This window comes from Rattus norvegicus, chromosome 17 (assembly GCF_036323735.1).
Source record: "Rattus norvegicus strain BN/NHsdMcwi chromosome 17, GRCr8, whole genome shotgun sequence".
Taxonomy (NCBI): domain Eukaryota; kingdom Metazoa; phylum Chordata; class Mammalia; order Rodentia; family Muridae; genus Rattus; species Rattus norvegicus.
This window is the reverse complement of record NC_086035.1, coordinates 31,850,663-31,863,394: the sequence shown is the minus strand read 5'-3', so window position 1 is coordinate 31,863,394 and position 12,732 is coordinate 31,850,663.

Below are 12,732 nucleotides of genomic sequence, written 5' to 3'. Positions count from 1 at the left end.
TGGTATTTGCAGTAGGTTCCAAATTTGTTTGTTTGCTTGTTTGTTTGAGGCAGGTATTAAATGTAGCTCTGGTTGTCCTAGAATTCACAATGTAGGCCAGGCTGGCCTGAAACCCACAAAGATCCACCTGCCTCTGCCACCAAAGTGTAAGATTCAATGTGTATGCCACTATGTCTAGTTATATTTCCAATTTTTATTGTTTAAAAACAATCCTGTAAATAAATATTACATGGATGATAATATATAGAGAAAAGTAATAAAAATGTCAGACAAGATTGTTGCAACATATATGATCTGTGCTTTTCTAAAGTTATCCACTGGCCCATAAGCATTTATTTTCTTTTTAACCTGAATGAAACTCCATTTAAATAAAACAACTGATGTCACAATAAATTAGCAGCTAGCCTAGTGGGAACTCACGGACTTTACAGAAAGTGGTGTGAGGTTTGAAGTTGAAATTCCCTTATGTGAAAATTTGTAGGGTTGTGTGGGTCCCTCCTCTGCCACAGGGCATGGCCTGTCCAGGGAGGCAGGATGTGAGAAGTTGACCGCATTTACCCCACACTGTCACTGGGCAGGTGTTGGGCTGAGCACAGGACACAATCGGAGCTGGCTCAGGAATCTCTGGGCCTGTAAGTAGGCCAGGGCTGTCTGGGTCTCAGACTCTCAGACACCCAGGCGCTGCTTGATGCCTCAGAAGAGCTGAGAACAGAGTTGGGGTCCTCCGGCTGGACCTAGCCTGGGGCCAAGGGGGAAAAGAGGAGGGCTCTGGCTGGTCAGGCGAGGAGAGACTGGCTTGATGGTGGGAAGCTTGGGTTGGCTTTGTGACGGCTGCAGCTGGCAGTAAATGTAATGATCTGGAGTGCAGAGAGGCTTTCTTCAAGAGATTAGACCACGACTCTGTAGGCGAAGGCCTTCTCTGTGGCTCCCCACTGCCCAATGAAGAGGCAGTGCATGGTTTTAAGGCATTTATTGTCATGGTAGAAAGTGGATGGGTAAAACCATACCCCACTTCTCAAGGTGAGCCTGAGATTAAATACCTTTTGCTGGGAGGAATGTCTGGAAAAGTTCATTGGCTAAGCCTTCAGGCCTTTAGGACCCCATTATAATGAAGATCTGTCTTGAGCCTATGTGACCTGTGGTCACACTCTCTACCTGTGGAGGGGTTAGGGGTGTTGACCTTACATGACCGAAGGCCACAAATCTATGGAGAGCTGTGGCTAGTGACAGGGGCCTGGTGCCCAGGAGTCAGGCAAAATGCCAACTGTCCCTTCAGGGTCACTGGTTTTTCTAACCTTAGTTCAACCAGGAACTGGGCTGCCTTTCATGGTTCTGCATAAATTCAAGTGGCTGTGTGGTCCTCCTAAGCCTTGGTTCTTCTCATCTGTTAAATGACAGTAATAATATTTACCTCAGAGAGATGAGGGGTGGGAAATGAGGTGAAAGTACTTCATGTGTAACAAGGATCTGACAGATTGCAACTTTATGCTATTTTTGGTACTGTTATTGCTATTGATGTTACTAAATTACCCTCCTGCCCCATCCCCAACAAAAAATATTAGCTAAGAATGTAGCCTAGTTTCCAAAAGGCAGGACATTTCTGAGGATTTTAATTTAATTATTCCACAGTGCACCTGCAAAATATTTTCCCCCTTACTGGGCTGTTACACTTAGAAAATTCAAACTAACTACAAATATAGCTTAAGAAGAACAATGATCTTCTATAAAGCTGCCACCACACACTAGAATGTTGACAGCACCCCCAAACCTCATTCCTTTACCTTCTCTCCAACTAAGTTCTAATCTGAGTCTTTAGATATCAGTTGCCCTGATTTTCTTCATAGTTTTACCATTCGATGTGTACTGTAAACATAACTTCATGCCAGTCCAGGGTTTGTGTGTGAATGTATCCATATTGCTTGTATCCTTCTGTGTCTTTTTTCTATAAAAATCATCTGTCTCTGGTTTACTATATTTTCATGTCTGCTAGTTTTATTTACACAACATTGCATTGCATGCGTACTTATCCAATATTCCATAACTATACAGTTTATGTCCTTATTATAGTATTGATTGATGTGTTTTTGGTTTAGGGCTGTTATGAATCCTACAGTGCATGGTTTGATACATTTTCTATTATTTTTATCACTATGTAGGAATTTTCAAACATGTCTTAAATATTATGTTGATATGTTGTATTTTATTTAATAATATTTATAAATTTATTTATACCTTGTTTATTATATTTTACTTTATAAGTGTGTCATAATTTGAACTTCCCATAAAGGAATTTGTTATGAACTAAAGCAGATCCAGTATTTTCATATGTTCTCTCAACATCTCTTATAGAAAAATCCTTTTTTTTCACTAATTTTTAAGATAGTCTTCTTCCTGTGGTACTACTTGTATGATTGGGGACTGTCTTTTGAGAAGCTCCTTCACCCACTGAGGATATCTTGATATCCTTAGCACATTTGAACTGTTTGTAGACTCAGGTCGTTAGTTTGTAGATGCACACCTGTAGCCTAGAGGCTGGGGTGGAACTGAATCTATAACGGAGTCTGGCGGTCGTTTGCATTGTACACTATTGGGTGTTAGGAGCTGCAGACACGGAATAGCTCGCCACTCATCAAATCCCCTTTCACTTTCTCTCAGGGAGATCGTACAACTTCCGGTCCCGGAAGGGAGGAAACTGTTTGATCTTCCATCAGGTTTGTTCTTAGACTATTGGTACTTGTGCTGCTGTTTCCTGCTTTGCGCTTTAGCTTCTTGCCGCCTGTGCCTACTTACAATGTTGAATATTAAAAGCAGAAAACTCCTTAAACTGATATCGCTGAAAATAATTTTTCTATCCATAATTCTTCAGTGTATACAACTTACAGGTAAAGATGTGTCACTCTTCCGTGCAGTCCCCAGTCCTTGCCCTTTCTCATTCCTTACTCTTTCTCACGTCCTTTACTTCTAGCACAACATTGGGTAGAAATGGTCTGACGTTTATTATGGATTTACTTAGGTGAAACTCAATATTATCATTAGCTTTGTTTCTGCCATTCTGGTTAGAATGGAATGACAACCATTGTGATTTTAATTTGCATTTAACTTTATATACTCTGTCTTGGAACTTTCACCCATTTATAACGGGGTTACTTTGTTTTACTAGAACAGTGAGGTCCCTTTCCATATTCATAACACAAATCTGTTTCTCTGTTTCTTCATGTGTAGGTTGTCATTTCATTTTCTTAAGATGTCTTTTTTATTTATTTAATTAATTTGTTTTTGTAGTCCAGGCTGGCCTCACATTTGTACAGATTATTTGGTCTCTGCCCCTCAACTGCTGGGATTACAGGTGTGAGTCACCATGCCCAATATCCACTACTCATCTAACAAATGCATTTAATTTTAATAAAATCAATTTTACCACTTTCATAATCAACACTACCTGTGTCCTCTCCAATAAACCATCTACACAAAGCTGTGACATGGTGTCACTTTACAAAACTCTCCATTCCTCGAGACTGATGATCTCTGTTGAATTCATTGTTTTCATGTGGGAGCAGGTTCGCCTTTTCCCCTCTCTTCTGGATAATTAAATGTTGGCTGAACTAATCACTGATCTTCAAATAAATTCTAAACACTTTTAAAGGAATGTTTCTTGAATTTTCCCCCTTTTCTTTACCATTCAATCCAGCAAGAACATGGCAGAACCCAGTGTGTCCCCTGGGAGTTCCTCAGAGACTCAACTGTGTTCACAACCAGTCAGTGAGGCCACTGATGAAGACCTAACTACAGGCCGGCTGGTGGTGCCCACATGCACCCCCAATGTCTGTGTGGTAAGTGCTCTGAGAAGGTGCTCCCTGACCTACCAACCTGAGGCCAGAGCAAAGCTGGGGACCTGGGTGCTTTGGGCCTTCCAGATCTTGGAGAAAGTGTGGCTCCCTGAAAGGACTGCTCACATCTCTCCTTCTTGCCATTGGTCTTCCAACACAATGCAGCATAGGAGAAGGAAAGAATGTTTGGCCTGTCCACCACATCTCTTTCATCAACCCCACTACTCTCAAAAAGGACCTTTTTTTTTTCTTTCTACTTTTTAGCTCTTCATTCTTCCCAGATGACTATTTTACTTTTACCTCTGAAAATGTTTTCCCTTTCCCTTTTTCTTTTTGGAAAGCTTCTCTAAATATCCAAATCTGCAGAAAGTCTCCATCTAACTTTTACTACTTTAAAAGCCCCAGTCAGGTGGCTTCCCCAGAAGAAACAAAATGTTCCAAACATTAGCCTTGAGCAAAATGAGTTAAGCCTACACATCAGACCTGCCCAATTGCTTTCACCCACTGAGTTCCAGCACACCCCACAGCATGTGAGGCCCAGGACTTGGCACTGAGCTGGCAAGGGGAAGAACTTTACCCTCTGGTGGAGGTTGGCAGGAGTAGTGGAAACAGACATAGTAACTGGCAGTTGGGATACTGCCAGATAACTGCTCTGAGGGACAGTCAGGGTCAAATAAGCATATGGCAAAGAGCAGCAAAACGGCCTGGAGCCAGGGAGAGGCTAACAATAGCACCTCTATGCAGAAAGGTAACCAGGCTTCCAAACCTAGTGGAAGGCTAGAAAGGTACTCTAGGGTGAGGCAGCGAGGGTGGGCAGCTGGATTTGAACATACAAGCTACCTTGAGTGCTTCAGACCATTAACCATCATAATGGCTGCTGGTTGAGGCAAAAATGAAATCATGAAGTTAAGGAGGTGTCTTTAGTTAAGCTTTGTTGTCTGTTAGTCAAGGACTAATACAGATGACTGCCAAATGTTCAGAAGATAATGACGCATGCTTTCCCCAATAACTTGACAGCATTTAGTATTAGAATGGAAAGCTCAGAAACTCTTATTCTGATATCGGCTGGCTGTGTGTTCTGCAATTCAGTTCTGACACCACACTGCTCAGTTAGTGCATCCTTTACTGGTCAATACCAATGCCCTTTACTGGTTAATAACAATGCCCTTTACTGGTTAATAACAATGCTCTTCACACAATGCCTCTTCCCACTTTAGACAGAACCAATATCCTAAGAATCACTTTCACGTCTTATAAATTGCAGTGGTGGCAGACAATCCACACAGAACTGGCTAAAATGAAAAACTATACTTAAGAGATTAAAGCCTTATTATAAAGGAGACACAAAAGGAGGGTGTGTGAAGGGAGAGGAGCAAGCCCTGACTATGAAATCCTATGTACTGTTGACAGTAGGCACAACCCTGTCAAGGACTCCAAAACCTTTGACCCATGGGACATTGGAAAGGTGGTTCCCCGTGTGGGCCAGGCCAATGATGACAGGCAAAGTTCTCCTCAGGAGCCCAAGTGTTAGTGTTTCAAAACAATTGGACAGTGTGTGCATAGGCTAGCAACTTCAGCTTCCTCTTCCAGGCTAACTAACACCACCCCCCAACCTGTGCCCCAAGCCACACAATACACATCTGCCACAGTCTGGGATGCACAAATAAACATGCTGAGATTTCAGGTTGTAAGACATCGAGTTCAAAGAAACTTCCACCATATCCCAGCTATCCTCTACATGTGTCTGTCCTTCTCCATTCCATCTCTGCAGCTACTGAGGATTCTGGGGCCCAAGCCATTTGCAGGCCGGGTAAGTGTGTTAATCAGCCTTCTATTGCTGTAACCAAACACTTGAAACAGCTTTAAAGAGGCAAAAGCCCATTTGGACTCACAGTTTTGGAGTTTCTGCAGAAATAGTGGACCCCATTGTTATGGGCCTGTGGTGAGGCAATTGAGCAGCAGGGTAGGAAAATGAAGGGGAAAGAGCAGCCTCATAGCAGCCAGGGAGGGAGGGAAGGAGGGAAGGGGAAAGGGAGGGAGGGGGAGGAAGGAAGGAAGTAGAGCGTTTGCTAGGATTCCAATATCCTTTTCAAAGATGCCTCTCCAATGACCTACTTCCCACTAGGATTCATCTCATAAAGGCTCTATCATCTCCCACTAGTGCCATAGGCTGGCATAATAAGGCATTAGCAGACAAGTTTTGGGGGACACTCCGGAGATCCAAATGATAGCTGTAAGGCAAGGGTCCAGGCATAGTGCTCCATGCTCTCTTTTCTTCATATAAAGGCATGACACCCTTCTCACTTCTGTGTGCTCATCACCAGGAAGTTCCACTGGGTTTTTCCTGGAGATTCACCCTCTGGCAAACTGGTTGAATCGCCATCCAAATTCCAACCCCAGGGAACACCAGGCATTACATATTTGCATAACACAGGCATCTTATTACTCAGGAAAACCCCAGATTTGGAAGATCTGTGCCAGCTGGAAAAAGATCAGATAATATTTTTTTCTTACTGTGCTACAAATTAAGTTGGCTAGAGACTAGATATACAGCAAAGAAGTACAAAGCTCTCTGAAGATGTTTTGCAGGGCCTACCTCTAGATCCTACCAGAAACCAGCAAACACATGAGCTATCTCTAGTTGAGCATGTGTGGAGGACACCTGCTCACTCGGCTGATGCCCTCTGCTGTTTCAACACTCATATAAAACAAGATACTTCTCACTGAGCATGCAAAACATGAAGCCTGGGACACGGCTATCCTGAGCACAAGAATTTTGAATGGTCCCCTTTTTTATTCAGCAGTTTCCCCCCTCTTTTCCTATAAACTGCACCTAGCTCACCAAGTGGCATTCGTGCATTTAAAAATGCTTCCTGTGTCACTCTTCAACAGAAGACCTTTGTGTTTTACAAAAATCTGGTGCCACAACATTGGCTTTTATGCGCATCAGGCAGTAGCCTGGCATTAACAGTGTGAACCTAAAATTGAGAGATCAAATCTTCTAAGTTCAGACTCCATTTTAGAGAACTTGAACTTAGGTAAACTAACAGGCCGATACCTAACATTAGTTTCTAAGCTACCCCACAACAAAACCTTGAGCCTAGCTCCAGTTTCTAGGCTAACCCATACAGACCAGTGTTTCCAGGTTAATCTTCCCCAACAATCCAGCATTTCCAGGTTAATTTCCAACAAGCCCACCCCCTGCCTAAGGACCACCAATGCAGAGGGAAGCATAAGTTAAGTTTATGGTTTGACTCCCAGCATCACACAATTATGTTAAAGGCCATAGTAGCTCTCCAATTAGATGCTTGCCAGGTTAGAAACATTCACCTCCGACCTGTTGTTATAAAGCCTTAACCTGTTAGATATTCGGGGCTTCTCTCCACCCAAACCATCCTGCTTGTTGGTGGTGGGCTGAGAGGCCTGAGCTTTCTCGAATAGAATAAAGGCCCTGTTGTGATTTGCATCAGATCAGCTCCTATCTGTTTTGAGGGGTTCACTAACACTTCCCTGGTACCACAAAAGCACTAAAGATTATTGGGAAGTCACAAGTATGAAAAAATTAACTCTTAAAAATCCACACACCTTTATATCAATAGAGGTAAGGGAATAGCATTTGAAAGTCCTACTTGCAGTACCAAGAAAATATCTATTATGTGTTGGATTAAACATAATAACTGATATGGCATAGAAACAAGAGAATGCAGAAGAGAGAGTGTTGAGCTTTGGGTAGGGCAGGGGAATCATGGAGCAAGTGGTAGCAGACGAGGATGGAGGAGCTTTGATGAAAGTGACTGAAGATGGCTGAGACTTGAAAATAAGTGTGAGGGTGTAAGACAGTGCCCAGAGGTTTACCATCCCAAGGATGCTCACAGTACAGCAGCAGGTCACTCTGGTTATGCTCACTGAACCTCTGACAGTAGGTCTGTTCCAGCCTCTAAGGACCCCACAGTTTGCACTCTGACTCTTGAGGCAGGAGATCCGGGGAAGGTGTACACAGCTCAAAGTAAGCACTCAAGCACAGCTGAAAACCATCAGTGCCTCTTTAAGGAGGAAAACCAATTCTAGGTTTGTGGTTTGAATACTTCATTTCTTGTAATTTTGGGACAGAGTTTACATGTATATGTATTTATGCTGATTCAAAAACACAATAAATTTGACTAGGCAATGGTAATACAAAATAGTGATTTTTTTTTTCTTTTTTCTTTTTTAAAGACCTTGGTGGTATGGTTTATTTTTGTACCATCACCACCTAGTGGAGAAAACCTTGAACTTCAAAGAGCTAAGGTTTGAGAAGAAGTGCAGGGGCATTGTACTAGTTTTATTCATTCTGTTCTCACAATGGTCATTGTTCTTCCTTAATATTTGCAAAGAGGGTCAGAATTTAATTTGCTTTACCCAGGGTCACACTGGAACTCACTAAGTTCCAGACAACTTAGTGAAATCTAAGTTAAATCTAGTTAATCTTAAGTTAAATCTAGTTAATTTTCCATTCAAAGGGCTCAGCTCCATTCTTGTTTTGGGGAGTAAGTTATGTATCTTGATATGGAGAATTTCCTTAATTATATGTGTGAACAAGTGGCATTGTGAAAGGGTAGGATGAACATAGAGTAGAACACATGGTGTGTACAAGGCCCTGGCTTCGGTCTCTATCACAAGACAATGAAAGCATCAAGAAGGAACTAAAAAGGGGGCCTCCCAGAGACTGGACCACCTTCCTTTATCCCTGAAACCCTGCTTCTTCCTATATGAGCTAACTATTTGTTCCTCTTTGAATCTAATATTCTTGCATTTTAGGTATTTGGGGGTTGGTCTTGTGCACTGTATATTCACATCTGTGCCCAGAGATCCAGTTACAGTATGGATGCTAACATTGTCTTGCTTATTGAACCATCTCCTGTGTGAATGTTGTGTAAAAAAAAGCTCCTCAGGAGCTGGAGAGGTGGCTCAGCAGTTTAAGAGCACTGACAGCTCTCCCAGAGGTCCTGAGTTCAATTCGCAGCAACCACATGGTGGCTCACAACCGTCTGTAATGGAATCCAATACCCACTTCTGGTGTGTCTGGAGAGAGCGACGTGTACTCACATACAATAAGTAAATATATTTTTAAAAGAATGTTCCCCAATTATCTCTGATTGATAAGTGAAAAGCTGATCAGCCTATGGCTGAGCAGAGGAGATAGGGAGGCTGGATTTCCGATCTTGGCCAGGTAGAGAGAGAAGGAAGACGGAGAGCATGAAGACAGAAGGTAGAGAGGCCATCTGGAGAAACCAGTGTTTGCCATGAGGTGGAGACGAAAGAGCAGATATGAGAAGACACCTGGGCCAGAGGGAGACAGGGGACGACGGGATTTGTCAGAGCCTCCTGGGTCCCCTGCAGTGCTTCACCCCCTTGTCAGACCCTTTTGGGTCCCTTGCAGGATTTGACCCCTGCTGAGCCCTGCTGATGCATGTGGAAGCCTTTTGTTCCTAAGAGAGGAGCAGTCTGGCCCAGTAGTACTGTTCCTTTATAGGCCATTTAAGAACTCAAACTGGATTGCCTGGACTCCTTAGAAAGGGAGGGCAATGATACCAGGCAAATTATAGGCCTTACATAGGAACAATTAGTCAAACAATCTCATTCTTTATATCGCCAAAACAATAATGCTGGAGACAATAATTTGGTATAAAAATCAAATTATAAATACAAGTGCTCAGTATCCTCAATTTCTTCCTGTATCACATAATGGTGTTAATCCTCGAGGACTCATCTTAATAAATAATATCTTAACAATATCTTAATAAATAAAAATGGGGAGTTATATCCCTGTATGGTATACAATTAATTATTTAAATAATGCTCTTTTTTATTTCAATTTTAAAATTTGGATGCCAAGGAACATTCTGTTTATGGCACCCTACAATTAGGCATACTTCTGCCTAGATCCACATATTGGCATGATCCTGTTCAGGTATTTTATATGGGCAAGAGGGCATGTTTGTGTTTTTCCTACAGGATGCTATAGGAGTGTGCCAGCTGCCAGAGTGGCTGGTGAGACAAGCTGATCCTGGGAGCATGAAGATTCAGCTCTCGTGGTTACAGTCCCTGGAGTCATTCCTGTGCCCTTGGAAGAAGATGGAGGTTTCCCCCTCATCTTTTGTCATAACAGAGATTTTATTGTTGCTGCAGTCACTGTTACTACTGCACGTGTCCCATCCCACCACGGCCTGTGCTCCGACCCTCTGTGTACCGCTGCTTGCCGGAGAAGACTGGACTCCAGCCATTACCCTTGCCTTTCCTCATTCCCCTGGCAGCTGTTGCCCCTGACTGGCGTTGCCATTTTGCAGTCTGTGGCTTCACAGGAATGCCATCTGCGTGAAGCTGCTGGAGACCGGGGAACTCAGCCCTGGTTGTGCGAATCGCAGACATGGTTCCATTGCCTGCTGGTTGTTCCAGAGAAGAATGGCCGATCCTGAACTGTCCTGGGAAAGACTTTCATATTTTTGCCACTATTGTAGCAGCCATTGCTGCTGCAGCCACTGTGTCTGCAGTGTCTGGAGTTACCCTCCCCCAATCTATTGTTAGGCAAGCACAGTGGGTAAACTTTCTGGAGTAGTTGCAGAGGATTGGGAACTCTAAATTTTAATACAGGAACGGCTTGACAATGGCCCTCGGTGTTATGGCCCTCTGAGTTTTGGCCCTAAGGCCCTTGTGCTACTTATCACATGCGCAAACAGCACTCCTAGTCCAGGGCAGCAACTAAGCAGGTGTTGTTCTCCTTGGTAAGAGACAAACCTTCTGCCCAAATTGGGCTCAGCCTTCACGAGAAGCAGTTAGCTAAGGATGGGCAACTCTTTGGGACTAGGCTTCGCCTAAGACAGGAAATTCTGAGACTGGCAGAATTTTCCAGAGACGAGAAAGAGGCTTGATATCTCAAAGTGTCCTAGGACAGGCGCTGCTTAAAATTAATATAGGGGGACTTGCTTAATAAAAAAATAAAATAGGGGGACTTGTCAGAGCCTCCTGGGTCCCCTGCAGTGCTTCACCCCCCCTTGTCAGACTCTTCTGGGTCCCTTGAAGAATTTGACCTCTGCTGAGCCCTGCTGATGCATGTGGAAGCCTTTTTTTCCTAAGAAAGTAGCAGTCTGGCCCAGTAGCAACATACCTGGGTGATGGTCTTTTGTCTTCCCAGTCTTTTGTTTTTGAGATTTAGGCTGGTCTTCCTGGATTTCTCCTTAGTAAATTGGGGACACATGTTCGGTCTTGAGCCAGGGTTTCCCACTGTGCTTCCTAGATTTTTCTACCTGGTCAACTTGGGGTATATATTCGGAAAATAAAGCTACAGAATGGGCATTCTTTCTTAACACGAATAACCCGTGTGTGTGTGTGTGTGTGTGTGTGTGTGTGTGTGTGTGTGTGTGTGTGTGTTTTAGTCCCGCAGGCTTACGCCTGGCTCTTGGTGCCGTGTTGGTGTGGGCATCGACATGGATTGGCATGTAATGAGGTATTAGTAACCTTAGAGGGTTAGAACAGCCCAGAACCTGTTCAGCTTATGGTTGCAGCCTGTTAATAAACTTAATAGGTCTTCATGTCATTATTCGGGAACTAGAATGGGATCAGATGATGTCTACACTTAGGTATGTAACAGAATTTGTAATTTCACTTCACATTAACTATTGCCAATTTACTTCATAGCACAAGGTAATTAAACCTTCAGTGGGGAAACAGTAAATCAAAAGTTTCTATAGTAACTCACAATGGTATATTGTTAGGTAGTAAAGTAAATAAAAACTAATTTTTTGACAAGATTCATAAGTCTTCATTTTCCCTTCACATATTTATGATTATCAACAATAATCCAGTATAATAAAAGTTTGATACTTTTGGTACCCCAAGGTGTTTGAGAGGTTGAGAATTCTAGCCTTAGCACCTTAACAAGTCACGCTCCTCTTAATTTACCTTTATGTGTTTAAATATCTTTTAAAGACTTAGCACTTCTTGCCTAGGAAGCGCAAGGCCCTGGGTTCGGTCCCCAGCTCCAAAAAAAAGAACCAAAAAAAGAAAAAAAAAAAAAAAAAAGACTTAGCACTTTTACATTTGCATGCTTTGCCTGCTGTGTGTATGACAGTGCACCACCTGGGTGCAGTGCCCCTAGAGGCCGGAGTAAGGAGTGAACAGTTTTGAACCACCATGTGGGTGCTGCAAACTGAAAGAGGAACCTCTGTAAGCGCAGCAAGTTCTCTTAACTACCGAGGCTCCTCTCCAGCCCCCTTTGTATCTTTAAAAAGGGGTGACTTACAGAAAGGCATAATAAAAATCATAAGCAGTAATACATAGATGTAGACTACCACACTTATTTTTTTTTAATGTTTTTTAAAAGTAAAAATAAGATTTGAGACAGGGCCTCATTAGGTAGCCCTGGCTGGCTTGGAACTCAATATCTAGACCATGCTGGCCTCCGACTCTGAGATCCACTTGTACTTAGCCTCCTGAGTACCAGTATTAAAGGTACACAGCACTACACCCAGAGAATAATTTATAAATGTCCTGTCCTGTTGCAAATACCTTTAAGGGCAACTTGTCATCATTTTGTTATGGGATACAATGGTGTTTTCCAGTTACGGCTATTATATCAGCTAGAGATAGATAACCCTTAAGCAAATACTTTGGGTGACAGGACCTAGAGTAAAATTAAGGGGGGCATTATTTGCATTTCCTTGAGCAGCCTTCTGAGTTGAACTTTTTCTCTATCTGTGTAACTGCTTGTGTTTTTATGTCGAAGATTTTTTTCCAGTTTTCTAGGCACCTCTGCGGTATTTTCACTTCCTTTTAGTTGTATTACAAATATTCTCCCTGACGACATCATCTCTGGTTCTGCACCAGGAGGCTAAGATCCTGGAAAGCCAGGTTCCCAAGTTACCTCAGC